Raw genomic sequence first — 14,194 nt, 5'->3', positions numbered from 1 at the left:
TGTCCTGAAATGTTCGCAAATAAACAAAATGGGGGTGTCCTGAGGACACTGTCCGTATTGTTCATTGTCAAGTTGAATATGTTCTAAGAACACTCGCGGTGTCCTGAATTGTTCGCAAATACACAAAATGGGGGTGTTCTGAAGACGTTGTCGAACACTCGCTGTGTCCTGAAATGTTCGCAAATAAACAAAATGGGGGTGTCCTGAGGACGCTGTCCGTATTGTTCTCTGTCAAGTTGAATGTGTTCTAAGAACACTCGCGGTGTCCTGAAATGTTCGCAAATAAACAAGATGGTGGTGTTCTGAAGACGCTTCTAAGAACACTCGCGGTGTCCTGGGAATGTTCGTAGGGGGTGTCCTGAAAACGCTGTCCGTATTGTTCTCTGTCAAGTTGAATATATTCCAAGAACACTCGCGGTGTCCTGAAATGTTCGCAAATAAACAAAATGGGGGTGTTCTGAAGACGTTTCTAAGAACACTCCCGGTGTCCTGGAATGTTCGTAGGGGGTGTCCTGAAGGCGTAGTCCGTATTGTTCGCTGGCAAGTTGAATGTGTTCTAAGAACACTCACAGTGTCCTGAAATGTTCGCAAATAAGCAAAATGGGGGTGTCCTGAGGACGCTGTCCGTATTGTTCTCTGTCAAGTTGAATGTGTTCTTAGAACACTCATGGTGTCCTGAAATGTTCGCAAATAAACAAAATGGGGGTGTTCTGAGGACACTGTCCGTATTGTTCGTTGTCAAGTTGAATGTGTTCTAAGAACACTCGCGGTGTCCTAAAATGTTCGCAAATAAACAAGATGGTGGTGTTCTGAAGACGCTTCTAAGAACACTCGCGGTGTCCGGGGAATGTTCGTAGGGGGTGTCCTGAGGACGCTGTCCGTATTGTTCTCTGTCAAGTTGAATGTGTTCTAAGAATACTCGCGGGGTCCTGAAATGTTTGCAAATAAACAAAACGGGGGTGTTCTGAAGACGTTTCTAAGAACACTCCCGGTGTCCTGGAATGTTCGTAAGGGGTGTCCTGAAGGCGTAGTCCGTATTGTTCGCTGGCAAGTTGAATGTGTCCTAAGAACACTTGCAGTGTCCTGAAATGTTCGCAAATAAACAAAATTGGGGTGTCCTGAGGACGCTGTCCATATTGTTCTCTGTCAAGTTGAATGTGTTCTTAGAACACTCATGGTGTCCTGAAATGTTCGCAAATAAACGAAATGGGGGTGTTCTAAAGACACTGTCCGTATTGTTCGTTGTCAAGTTGAATGTGTTCTAAGAACACTCGCAGTGTCCTGAAATGTTCACAAATAAACAAGATGGTGGTGTTCTGAAGACGCTTCTAAGAACACTCGCGGTGTCTGGGGAATGTTCGTAGGGGGTGTCCTGAGGACGCTCTCCGTATTGTTCTCTGTCAAGTTGAATGTGTTCTAAGAACACTCACGGTGTCCTGAAATGTTCGCAAATAAACAAAATGGGGGTGTTCTGAAGACGTTTCTAAGAACACTCGTGGTGTCCTCGAATGTTTGTAGGGGGTGTCCTGAAAACGCTGTCCGTATTGATCTCTGTCAAGTTGAATGTGTTCTAAGAACACTCGCGGTGTCCTGAAATGTTCGCAAATAAACAAAATGGGGGTGTTCTGAAGACGTTTCTAAGAACACTCCCGGTGTCCTCGAATTTTCGTAGGGGGTGTCCTGAAGGCGTAGTCCGTATTGTTCGGTGGCAAGTTGAATGTGTTCTAGGAAAACTCACAGTGTCCTGAAATATTCGCAAATAAACAAAATGGGGGTGTCCTGAGGACGCTGTCCGTATTGTTGTCTGTCAAGTTGAATGTGTTCTTAGAACACTCATGGTGTCCTGAAATGTTCACAAATAAACAAAATGGGGGTGTTCTGAGGACACTGTCCGTATTGTTCGTTGTCAAGTTGAATGTGTTCTAAGAACACTCGCGGTGTCCTGAAATGTTCGCAAATAAACAAGATTGTGGTGTTCTGAAGACGCTTCTAAGAACACTCGCGGTGTCCGGGGAATGTTCGTAGGGGGTGTCCTGAGGACGCTGAAATGTTCGCAAATAAACAAAATGGGGGTGTCCTGAGGACACTGTCCGTATTGTTCGTTGTCAAGTTGAAAGTGTTCTAAGAACTATTTCGTTGTTCTGAAATGTTCGTAGGGGGTGTCCTGAAAACGCTGTCCGTATTGTTCGCTGGAAAGTTGAAAGTGTTCTAAGAACACTCATAATGTCCGTGGACATTAAAAGTTTCCATAGACCATAGTTGAAATGTTTGACTCTATGGATGTGATATGCTGCGGTGGTTGTTGCCAGGGCATAGAGTCTTGGGTGCATGGCCATTTGGCCATGCACCCAAGACTTTATGCCCTGGCAACAACCACCGCAGCATATCACATTCATATTTGCTTATAACTTTGGGTGAAAAACAAATGTATAAGGAACAAAGGTATTAGATACTATGGATGTGATATGCTGCTATGGTTCTCCTTATTATTGTATACTTACTGTTTGGTCTAGTAACGGGAGTCCATGTTTTTCTTGTTCATTTCTGTGATAAAAGAAAATAGCATGTTAGTATTAGTATTTTGTAATGACTTATTACATTGTATAATCAATATACTTTTTTTTTTGGACCCTCATATTTAGTAGATTACAAATCAGAGTATTGTGTAATTTGCTTAGTTTCTGTATTTGTTGCTAAAATCATTGGGTCTGTGGGAGAAAAAAAAATCCATGTTGGATTAAAAAAAAACTTTTTCTGTTATGCTACAGTTTATTTGTTTGTTTGTTTTCAGTGTTTACTTGTTGTTTCTGGCTAATGCTTTATACTTTGGCTTGTTGTATTTTTTTGAAGCAGTAACATATTATTTATTTGTTTTGATATTATAAAATTTTGGAGCAGTTAGATACCAATTGGCGTATTCTAACTGTGTATTTTTTGGTCTAATTTAGTGGTATTCATTTATCTGATTAGTTGTTGTAGAATCTTTGAGCAGTTAGATAGCTTTTGGAGTAATCTAACAGTTTATATATTTTTTAACACAAGTTTACTTAGGGTTTAAATACAGTTTAGTTATCAAATTTTGGTTTTAAGAACATCAAATAAGCGTTTGTAAGATTTCCTGGTAATCTCTGCTTTAGAGTAATGGTACTATCATTACATTCAAACCATCCACATTTCTTTTTTATATATGCAGTGTAGTGCCCTGAATTGGTTGTGGCTCCTGCGTGGTAGATTATACCTATTGTTGTGAAGGTTTTCTTACCAAGTGATATTTGACCATGTGTGAATCCAGTCAGCTTGCAGTTGTTTTTGGTACCATCTGCATTGTAACGTAGAAGAATTAGTATTATATATTTACTATGTGATTGTATCACTAATGTGGAGCGATTATCTGAATTGCAGGTAGAGCATAATCTACCATGGTTTGCATTTTGTACAAGTCACTGAAATGGAATGGATTCACAATTTGGTATTGATATATATATGAAGCATTCATTGGGGATTTCTTCTTGTGTCACATTGTTGCAGAGAGGGCATGTATGTTTCCACATGTATGAAATCTGAAAGATTTCATGTATAGGTATGTTTTTGTTTTCCAGTACTTGTAGTAAGTACATTAAAAATTATTGTGGATCTTCCTGTGAATTTATAGTGAATTTCACCATTCCAGCACAGTAGTCCAATTGTTGTCTTATTCCATAAACACTATGAGGGTAATTCATAGAATTTCGCAGAAAAGTGTCGCAAGCGGCTGGCGCAGAGTGTCCGCGTGCGATTGACTGCGCCAGGCACGTGCGATAAAACCGATTTCCGCGCACAACGTATTCATGGATTTTAGGCTCCCAAACCAGCCGTGGCGCAGAGAATCGCAGCGACCCTGCAGCAGCGCCAGTAACGCCCCCAAGAATGCCCTCGCGCAAGGAAAAGCCATCAAAATCGCTAAATCATCGCAAAGGGCTGCGCTAACCCTGGACCAGTTCACCGGGCTGGCAAACAGCAAACGCCAAGCGGGGAACGTGTATTTCAGTGGTGCGCGTGAAGTTACACACGCGATTGGCACCGTGCAAGCAGGGTACATGTATTTCAGGGGTGCGCGGGAAGTTCCACACGCAATTTCAGCAGGGTACGTGTATTTCAGGGGTGCGCGGGAAGTTCCACACGCGAATGGGCCAGTGCGAGCAGGGTACGTGTATTCCATGGGTGCGCGGGAAGTTCCACACACGATTTCATCAGGGTACGTGTATATCAGGGGTGCGCGGGAAGTTCCACACGCGAATTGGCCAGTGCGAGCAGGGTACGTGTGTTCCATGGGTGCGTGGGAAGTTCCACACGCGATTTCATCAGGGTACGTGTATTTCAGGGGTGCGCGGGAAGTTCCACACGTGATTGTCCCAGTGCGAGCAGGGTACGTGTATTTCAGGGGTGCGCGGGAAGTTCCACACGCGATTGGCCCGGTGCAAGCAGGGTACGTGTATTTCAGGGGTGCGCGGGAAGTTCCACACGCGATTGGCCCCGTGCAAGCAGGGTACGTGTATTTCAGGGATGCGCAGGAAGTTCCACACGTGAATTCAGCAGGGTACGCGTATTTCAGGGGTGCGCGGGAAGTTGCACACGCGATTTCAGCAGGGTATGCGTATTTCAGGGATTCTGGGGAGTACTACACGTCAATTGTCCGTGTGGGTCCTCCCAGGTGTACGCTCCACAACCTCCAAGGCCCATGCAGGCAGCCCACACCACGGGGGACTACCCTGCACCCCTGCTCATGTCCCGCAGGCAGCCCATCCACCATGGGCATGCCCCCCAGCCAACCCACATGTCACCTTGCACTACTGATCAACTATGCATGTCTCCCACCACCCCCACCCCCCAGACACCATGGGCAGCCTCCACCAGGCCCCCACTCATGTCTCCCACCACCCCACCCCCCAGCAGTGCAGGGGCAGCCTCCACCAGGCCCCCACTCATGTCTACCACCACCCCCACCCCCCAGCCACCAGGGGCAGCCTCCACCAGGCCCCCACTCATGACCCCTATCACCACCACCCCCCAGCAGTGCAGGGGCACCCTCCACCAGGCCCCCACTCATGTCTCCCACCACCCCCACCCCCCAGCCACCAGGGGCAGCCTCCACCAGGCCCCCACTCATGTCTCCCACCCCCCCCACCCCCCAGCAGTGCAGGGGCACCCTCCACCTGGCCCCCACTCATGTGTACCACCACCCCCACTCCCCAGCCACCAGGGGCAGCCTCCACCAGGCCCCCACTCATGTCCCCTATCACCACCACCCCCCAGCAGTGCAGGGGCACCCTCCACCAGGCCCCCACTCATGTCTCCCACCACCCCCAGCCACCAGGGGCACCCTCCACCAGACCCCCACTCATATCTCCCACCACCCCCACCACCCAGCAGTGCAGGGGCACCCTCCACCAGGCCCCCACTCATGTCTCCCACCCCCCCCCACCCTCCAGCAGTGCAGGGGCACCCTCCACCCGGCCCCCACTCATGTCTCCCACCACCCCCACCCCCCAGCAGTGCAGGGGCACCCTCCACCAGGCCCACACTCATGTCTCCCACCACCCCCACCCCCCAGCAGTGCAGGGGCACCCTCCACCAGGCCCCCACTCATGTCTCCCACCCACCCCCACCCCCCATCCACCATGGGCACCCTCCACCAGGCCCCCACACATGTCTCCCACCACCCCCACCCCCCAGCACTGTGGGGCACCTGCCAGCAGGCCCCCACCCATGTCCAACTCATGTTCCCCACCACCCCCACCCCCCAGCACTGTGGGGCACCTGCCAGCAGGCCCCCACTCATGTCCAACTCATGTACCCCTGCACCCCCAACCCCCAGCACTGTGGGGCACCTGCCAGCAGGCACCCACCCATGTCCAACTCATGTTCCCCACCACCCCCACCCCCCAGCACTGTGGGGCACCTGCCAGCAGGCCCCCACCCATGTCCAACTCATGTTCCCCACCACCCCCACCCCCCTGCACTGTGGGGCACCTGCCAGCAGGCCCCCACCCATGTCCAACTCATGTACCCCTGCACCCCCACCCCCCAGCACTGTGGGGCACCTGCCAGCAGGCCCACACCCATGTCCAACTCATGTACCCCTGCACCCCCACCCCCCAGCATTGTGGGGCACCCTCCACCAGGCCCCCACTCATGTCCCCTATCACCCCCACCCCCAGCAGTGCAGGGGCAGCCCCCACCAGGCCCCCACTCATGTCTCCCACCACCCCCACCCCCCAGCAGTGCAGGGGCACCCTCCACCAGGCCCCCACTCATGTCCCCCTGCACCCGCACCCCCCAGCAGTGCAGGGGCACCCTCCACCAGGCCCCACTCATGTCTCCCACCACCCCCACCCCCCAGCCACCATGGGCAGCCCCCACCAGGCCCTCACTCATGTCTCCCACCACCCCCACCCCCAGCAGTGCAGGGGCACCCTCCACCAGGCCCCCACCCATGTCTCCCACCACCCCCACCCCCCAGCCACCAGGGGCACCCTCCACCAGGCCCCCACTCATGTCCCCCTGCACCCCCACCCCCCAGCATCCAGGGGCACCCTCCACCAGGCCCCCACTCATGTCCCCCTACACCCCCACCTCCCAGCATCCAGGGGCACCCTCCACCAGGCCCCCACTCATGTCCCCCTGCACCCCCACCCCCCAGCATCCAGGGGCACCCTCCACCAGGCCCCCACTCATGTCACCCACCACCCCCACCCCCCAGCAGTGCAGGGGCACCCTCCACCAGGCCCCCACTCATGTCCCCCTGCACCCCCACCCCCCAGCAGTGCAGGGGCACCCTCCACCAGGCCCCCACTCATGTCTCCCACCACCCCCACCCCCCAGCCACCAGGGGCACCCTCCACCAGGCCCCCACTCATGTCTCCCACCACCCCCACCCCCAGCATCCAGGGGCACCCTCCACCAGGCCCCCACGCATGTCCCCCTGCACCCCCACCCCCCAGCATCCAGGGGCACCCTCCACCAGGCCCCCACTCATGTCTATCACCACCCCCACCCCCCAACCACCATGGCCAGCCCCCTCCAGTCCCCCAATCATGTCTCCCACCACCCCCACCCCCCAGCAGTGCAGGGGCACCCTCCACCAGGCCCCCACTCATGTCCCCCTGCACCCCCACCCCCAGCAGTGCAGGGGCACCCTCCACCAGGCCCCCACTCATGTCCCCTGCACCCCCACCCCCCAGCAGTGCAGGGGCACCCTCCACCAGGCCCCCACTCATGTCTCCCACCACCCCCACCCCCCAGCCACCAGGGGCACCCTCCACCAGGCCCCCACTCATGTCTCCCACCACCCCCACCCCCCAGCAGTGCAGGGGCACCCTCCACCAGGCCCCCACTCATGTCTCCCACCACCCCCACCCCCCAGCCACCAGGGGCACCCTCCACCAGGCCCCCACTCATGTCTCCCACCACCCCCACCCCCCAGCCACCAGGGGCATCCTCCACCAGGCCCCCACTCATGTCTCCCACCACCCCCACCCCCCAGCCACCAGGGGCACCCTCCACCAGGCCCCCACTCATGTCTACCACCACCCCCACCCCCCAGCCACCAGGGGCAGCCTCCACCAGGCCCCCACTCATGTCCCCTATCACCACCACCCCCCCAGCAGTGCAGGGGCACCCTCCACCAGGCCCCCACTCATGTCTCCCACCACCCCCACCCCCCAGCCACCAGGGGCAGCCTCCACCAGGCCCCCACTCATGTCTCCCACCCACCCCCACCCCCCAGCCACCATGGGCACCCTCCACCAGGCCCCCACTCATGTCTCCCACCACCCCCACCCCCCAGCAGTGCAGGGGCACCCTCCACCAGGCCCCCACTCATGTCTCCCACCACCCCCACCCCCTAGCAGTGCAGGGGCACCCTCCACCAGGCCCCCACTCATGTCTCCCACCACCCACACCCCCCAGCAGTGCAGGTGCACCCTCCACCAGGCCCCCACTCATGTCTCCCACCCACCCCACCCCCCAGCCACCATGGGCACCCTCCACCAGGCCCCCACACTTGTCTCCCACCACCCCCACCCCCCAGCACTGTGGGGCACCTGCCAGCAGGCCCCCACCCATGTCCAACTCATGTTCCCCACCACCCCCACCCCCCAGCACTGTGGGGCACCTGCCAGCAGGCCCCCACTCATGTCCAACTCATGTACCCCTGCACCCCCACCCCCAGCACTGTGGGGCACCTGCCAGCAGGCCCCCACTCATGTCCAACTCATGAACCCCTGCACCCCACCCCCCAGCACTGTGGGGCACCTGCCAGCAGGCACCCACCCATGTCCAACTCATGTTCCCCACCACCCCCACCCCCAGCACTGTGGGGCACCTGCCAGCAGGCCCACACCCATGTCCAACTCATGTTCCCCACCACCCCCCCAGCACTGTGGGGCACCTGCCAGCAGGCCCCCAGCCATGTCCAACTCATGTTCCCCACCACCCCCACCCCCCTGCACTGTGGGGCACCTGCCAGCAGGCCCCCACCCATGTCCAACTCATGTACCCCTGCACCCCCACCCCCCAGCACTGTGGGGCACCTGCCAGCAGGCCCACACCCATGTCCAACTCATGTACCCCTGCACCCCCACCCCCCAGCATTGTGGGGCACCCTCCACCAGGCCCCCACTCATGTCCCCTATCACCCCCACCCCCAGCAGTGCAGGGGCAGCCCCCACCAGGCCCCCACTCATGTCTCCCACCACCCCCACCCCCCAGCAGTGCAGGGGCACCCTCCACCAGGCCCCCACTCATGTCCCCCTGCACCCCCACCCCCCAGCAGTGCAGGGGCACCCTCCACCAGGCCCCCACTCATGTCTCCCACCACCCCCACCCCCCAGCCACCATGGGCAGCCCCCACCAGGCCCCCACTCATGTCTCCCACCACCCCCACCCCCAGCAGTGCAGGGGCACCCTCCACCAGGCCCCCACCCATGTCTCCCACCACCCCCACCCCCCAGCCACCAGGGGCACCCTCCACCAGGCCCCCACTCATGTCCCCCTGCACCCCCACCCCCCAGCATCCAGGGCACCCTCCACCAGGCCCCCACTCACGTCACCCACGACCCCCACCCCCCAGCAGTGCAGGGGCACCCTCCACCAGGCCCCCACTCATGTCCCCCTGCACCCCCACCCCCTAGCAGTGCAGGGGCACCCTCCACCAGGCCCCCACTCATGTCTCCCACCACCCCCACCCCCCAGCCACCAGGGGCACCCTCCACCAGGCCCCCACTCATGTCTCCCACCACCCCCACCCCCAGCATCCAGGGGCACCATCCACCAGGCCCCCACTCATGTCCCCCTGCACCCCCACCCCCCAGCAGTGCAGGGGCACCCTCCACGAGGCCCCCACTCATGTCTCCCACCACCCCCACCCCCCAGCCACCAGGGGCACCCTCCACCAGGCCCCCACTCATGTCTCCCACCACCCCCACCCCCCAGCATCCAGGGGCACCCTCCACCAGGCCCCCACTCATGTGCCCCTGCACCCCCACCCCCCAGCATCCAGGGGCACCCTCCACCAGGCCCCCACTCATGTCTATCACCACCCCCACCCCCCAACCACCATGGCCAGCCCCCACCAGTCCCCCAATCATGTCTCCCACCACCCCCACCCCCCAGCAGTGCAGGGGCACCCTCCACCAGGCCCCCACTCATGTCCCCCTGCACCCCCACCCCCAGCAGTGCAGGGGCACCCTCCACCAGGCCCCCACTCATGTCCCCTGCACCCCCACCCCCCAGCAGTGCAGGGGCACCCTCCACCAGGCCCCCACTCATGTCTCCCACCACCCCCACCCCCCAGCCACCAGGGGCACCCTCCACCAGGCCCCCACTCATGTCTCCCACCACCCCCACCCCCCAGCAGTGCAGGGGCACCCTCCACCAGGCCCCCACTCATGTCTCCCACCACCCCCACCCCCCAGCCACCAGGGGCACCCTCCACCAGGCCCCCACTCATGTCTCCCACCACCCCCACCCCCCAGCCACCAGGGGCACCCTCCACCAGGCCCCCACTCATGTCTCCCACCACCCCCACCCCCCAGCCACCAGGGGCACCCTCCACCAGGCCCCCACTCATGTCTACCACCACCCCCACCCCCCAGCCACCAGGGGCAGCCTCCACCAGGCCCCCACTCATGTCCCCTATCACCACCACCCCCCAGCAGTGCAGGGGCACCCTCCACCAGGCCCCCACTCATGTCTCCCACCACCCCCACCCCCCAGCCACCAGGGGCAGCCTCCACCAGGCCCCCACTCATGTCTCCCACCCACCCCCACCCCCCAGCCACCATGGGCACCCTCCACCAGGCCCCCACTCATGTCTCCCACCACCCCCACCCCCCAGCAGTGCAGGGGCACCCTCCACCAGGCCCCCACTCATGTCTCCCACCACCCCCACCCCCCAGCAGTGCAGGGGCACCCTCCACCAGGCCCCCACTCATGTCTCCCACCACCCCCACCCCCCAGCAGTGCAGGGGCACCCTCCACCAGGCCCCCACTCATGTCTCCCACCCACCCCACCCCCCAGCCACCATGGGCACCCTCCACCAGGCCCCCACACATGTCTCCCACCACCCCCACCCCCCAGCACTGTGGGGTACCTGCCAGCAGGCCCCCACCCATGTCCAACTCATGTTCCCCACCACCCCCACCCCCCAGCATTGTGGGGCACCTGCCAGCAGGCCCCCACTCATGTCCAACTCATGTACCCCTGCACCCCCACCCCCAGCACTGTGGGGCACCTGCCAGCAGGCCCCCACTCATGTCCAACTCATGTACCCCTGCACCCCACCCCCCAGCACTGTGGGGCACCTGCCAGCAGGCACCCACCCATGTCGAACTCATGTTCCCCACCACCCCCACCCCCCAGCACTGTGGGGCACCTGCCAGCAGGCCCACACCCATGTCCAACTCATGTTCCCCACCACCCCCCCAGCACTGTGGGGCACCTGCCAGCAGGCCCCCAGCCATGTCCAACTCATGTTCCCCACCACCCCCACCCCCCTGCACTGTGGGGCACCTGCCAGCAGGCCCCCACCCATGTCCAACTCATGTACCCCTGCACCCCCACCCCCCAGCACTGTGGGGCACCTGCCAGCAGGCCCACACCCATGTCCAACTCATGTACCCCTGCACCCCCACCCCCCAGCATTGTGGGGCACCCTCCACCAGGCCCCCACTCATGTCCCCTATCACCCCCACCCCCAGCAGTGCAGGGGCAGCCCCCACCAGGCCCCCACTCATGTCTCCCACCACCCCCACCCCCCAGCAGTGCAGGGGCACCCTCCACCAGGCCCCCACTCATGTCCCCCTGCACCCCCACCCCCCAGCAGTGCAGGGGCACCCTCCACCAGGCCCCCACTCATGTCTCCCACCACCCCCACCCCCCAGCCACCATGGGCAGCCCCCACCAGGCCCCCACTCATGTCTCCCACCACCCCCACCCCCAGCAGTGCAGGGGCACCCTCCACCAGGCCCCCACCCATGTCTCCCACCACCCCCACCCCCCAGCCACCAGGGGCACCCTCCACCAGGCCCCCACTCATGTCCCCCTGCACCCCCACCCCCCAGCATCCAGGGCACCCTCCACCAGGCCCCCACTCATGTCACCCACCACCCCCACTCCCCAGCAGTGCAGGGGCACCCTCCACCAGGCCCCCACTCATGTCCCCCTGCACCCACACCCCCCAGCAGTGCAGGGGCACCCTCCACCAGGCCCCCACTCATGTCTCCCACCACCCCCACCCCCCAGCCACCAGGGGCACCCTCCACCAGGCCCCCACTCATGTCTCCCACCACCCCCACCCCCAGCATCCAGGGGCACCCTCCACCAGGCCCCCACTCATGTCCCCCTGCACCCCCACCCCCCAGCATCCAGGGGCACCCTCCACCAGGCCCCCACTCATGTCTATCACCACCCCCACCCCCCAACCACCATGGCCAGCCCCCACCAGTCCCCCAATCATGTCTCCCACCACCCCCACCCCCCAGCAGTGCAGGGGCACCCTCCACCAGGCCCCCACTCATGTCCCCCTGCACCCCCACCCCCAGCAGTGCAGGGGCACCCTCCACCAGGCCCCCACTCATGTCCCCTGCACCCCCACCCCCCAGCAGTGCAGGGCACCCTCCACCAGGCCCCCACTCATGTCTCCCACCACCCCCACCCCCCAGCCACCAGGGGCACCCTCCACCAGGCCCCCACTCATGTCTCCCACCACCCCCACCCCCCAGCAGTGCAGGGGCACCCTCCACCAGGCCCCCACTCATGTCTCCCACCACCCCCACCCCCCAGCCACCAGGGGCACCCTCCACCAGGCCCACTCATGTCTCCCACCACCCCCACCCCCCAGCCACCAGGGGCACCCTCCACCAGGCCCCCACTCATGTCTCCCACCACCCCCACCCCCCAGCCACCAGGGGCACCCTCCACCAGGCCCCCACTCATGTCTACCACCACCCCCACCCCCCAGCCACCAGGGGCAGCCTCCACCAGGCCCCCACTCATGTCCCCTATCACCACCACCCCCCAGCAGTGCAGGGGCACCCTCCACCAGGCCCCCACTCATGTCTCCCACCACCCCCACCCCCCAGCCACCAGGGGCAGCCTCCACCAGGCCCCCACTCATGTCTCCCACCCACCCCCACCCCCCAGCCACCATGGGCACCCTCCACCAGGCCCCCACTCATGTCTCCCACCACCCCCACCCCCCAGCAGTGCAGGGGCACCCTCCACCAGGCCCCCACTCATGTCTCCCACCACCCCCACCCCCCAGCAGTGCAGGGGCACCCTCCACCAGGCCCCCACTCATGTCTCCCACCACCCCCACCCCCCAGCAGTGCAGGGGCACCCTCCACCAGGCCCCCACTCATGTCTAAGACCCACCCCACCCCCCAGCCACCATGGGCACCCTCCACCAGGCCCCCACACATGTCTCCCACCACCCCCACCCCCCAGCACTGTGGGGTACCTGCCAGCAGGCCCCCACCCATGTCCAACTCATGTTCCCCACCACCCCCACCCCCCAGCATTGTGGGGCACCTGCCAGCGGGCCCCCACTCATGTCCAACTCATGTACCCCTGCACCCCCACCCCCAGCACTGTGGGGCACCTGCCAGCAGGCCCCCACTCATGTCCAACTCATGTACCCCTGCACCCCACCCCCCAGCACTGTGGGGCACCTGCCAGCAGGCACCCACCCATGTCCAACTCATGTTCCCCACCACCCCCACCCCCCAGCACTGTGGGGCACCTGCCAGCAGGCCCACACCCATGTCCAACTCATGTTCCCCACCACCCCCCCAGCACTGTGGGGCACCTGCCAGCAGGCCCCCAGCCATGTCCAACTCATGTTCCCCACCACCCCCACCCCCCTGCGCTGTGGGGCACCTGCCAGCAGGCCCCCACCCATGTCCAACTCATGTACCCCTGCACCCCCACCCCCCAGCACTGTGGGGCACCTGCCAGCAGGCCCACACCCATGTCCAACTCATGTACCCCTGCACCCCCACCCCCCAGCATTGTGGGGCACCCTCCACCAGGCCCCCACTCATGTCCCCTATCACCCCCACCCCCAGCAGTGCAGGGGCAGCCCCCACCAGGCCCCCACTCATGTCTCCCACCACCCCCACCCCCCAGCAGTGCAGGGGCACCCTCCACCAGGCCCCCACTCATGTCCCCCTGCACCCCCACCCCCCAGCAGTGCAGGGGCACCCTCCACCAGGCCCCCACTCATGTCTCCCACCACCCCCACCCCCCAGCCACCAGGGGCACCCTCCACCAGGCCCCCACTCATGTCCCCCTGCACCCCCACCCCCCAGCATCCAGGGCACCCTCCACCAGGCCCCCACTCATGTCACCCACCACCCCCACTCCCCAGCAGTGCAGGGGCACCCTCCACCAGGCCCCCACTCATGTCCCCCTGCACCCCCACCCCCCAGCAGTGCAGGGGCACCCTCCACCAGGCCCCCACTCATGTCTCCCACCACCCCCACCCCCCAGCCACCAGGGGCACCCTCCACCAGGCCCCCACTCATGTCTCCCACCACCCCCACCCCCAGCATCCAGGGGCACCCTCCACCAGGCCCCCACTCATGTCCCCCTGCACCCCCACCCCCCAGCATCCAGGGGCACCCTCCACCAGGCCCCCACTCATGTCTATCACCA

The sequence above is a fragment of the Ambystoma mexicanum genome, chromosome 6q (assembly GCF_040938575.1).
Source record: "Ambystoma mexicanum isolate Mex_15411 chromosome 6q, UKY_AmexF1_1, whole genome shotgun sequence".
NCBI lineage: Eukaryota > Metazoa > Chordata > Amphibia > Caudata > Ambystomatidae > Ambystoma > Ambystoma mexicanum.
This window is presented reverse-complemented; position numbering follows the sequence as displayed.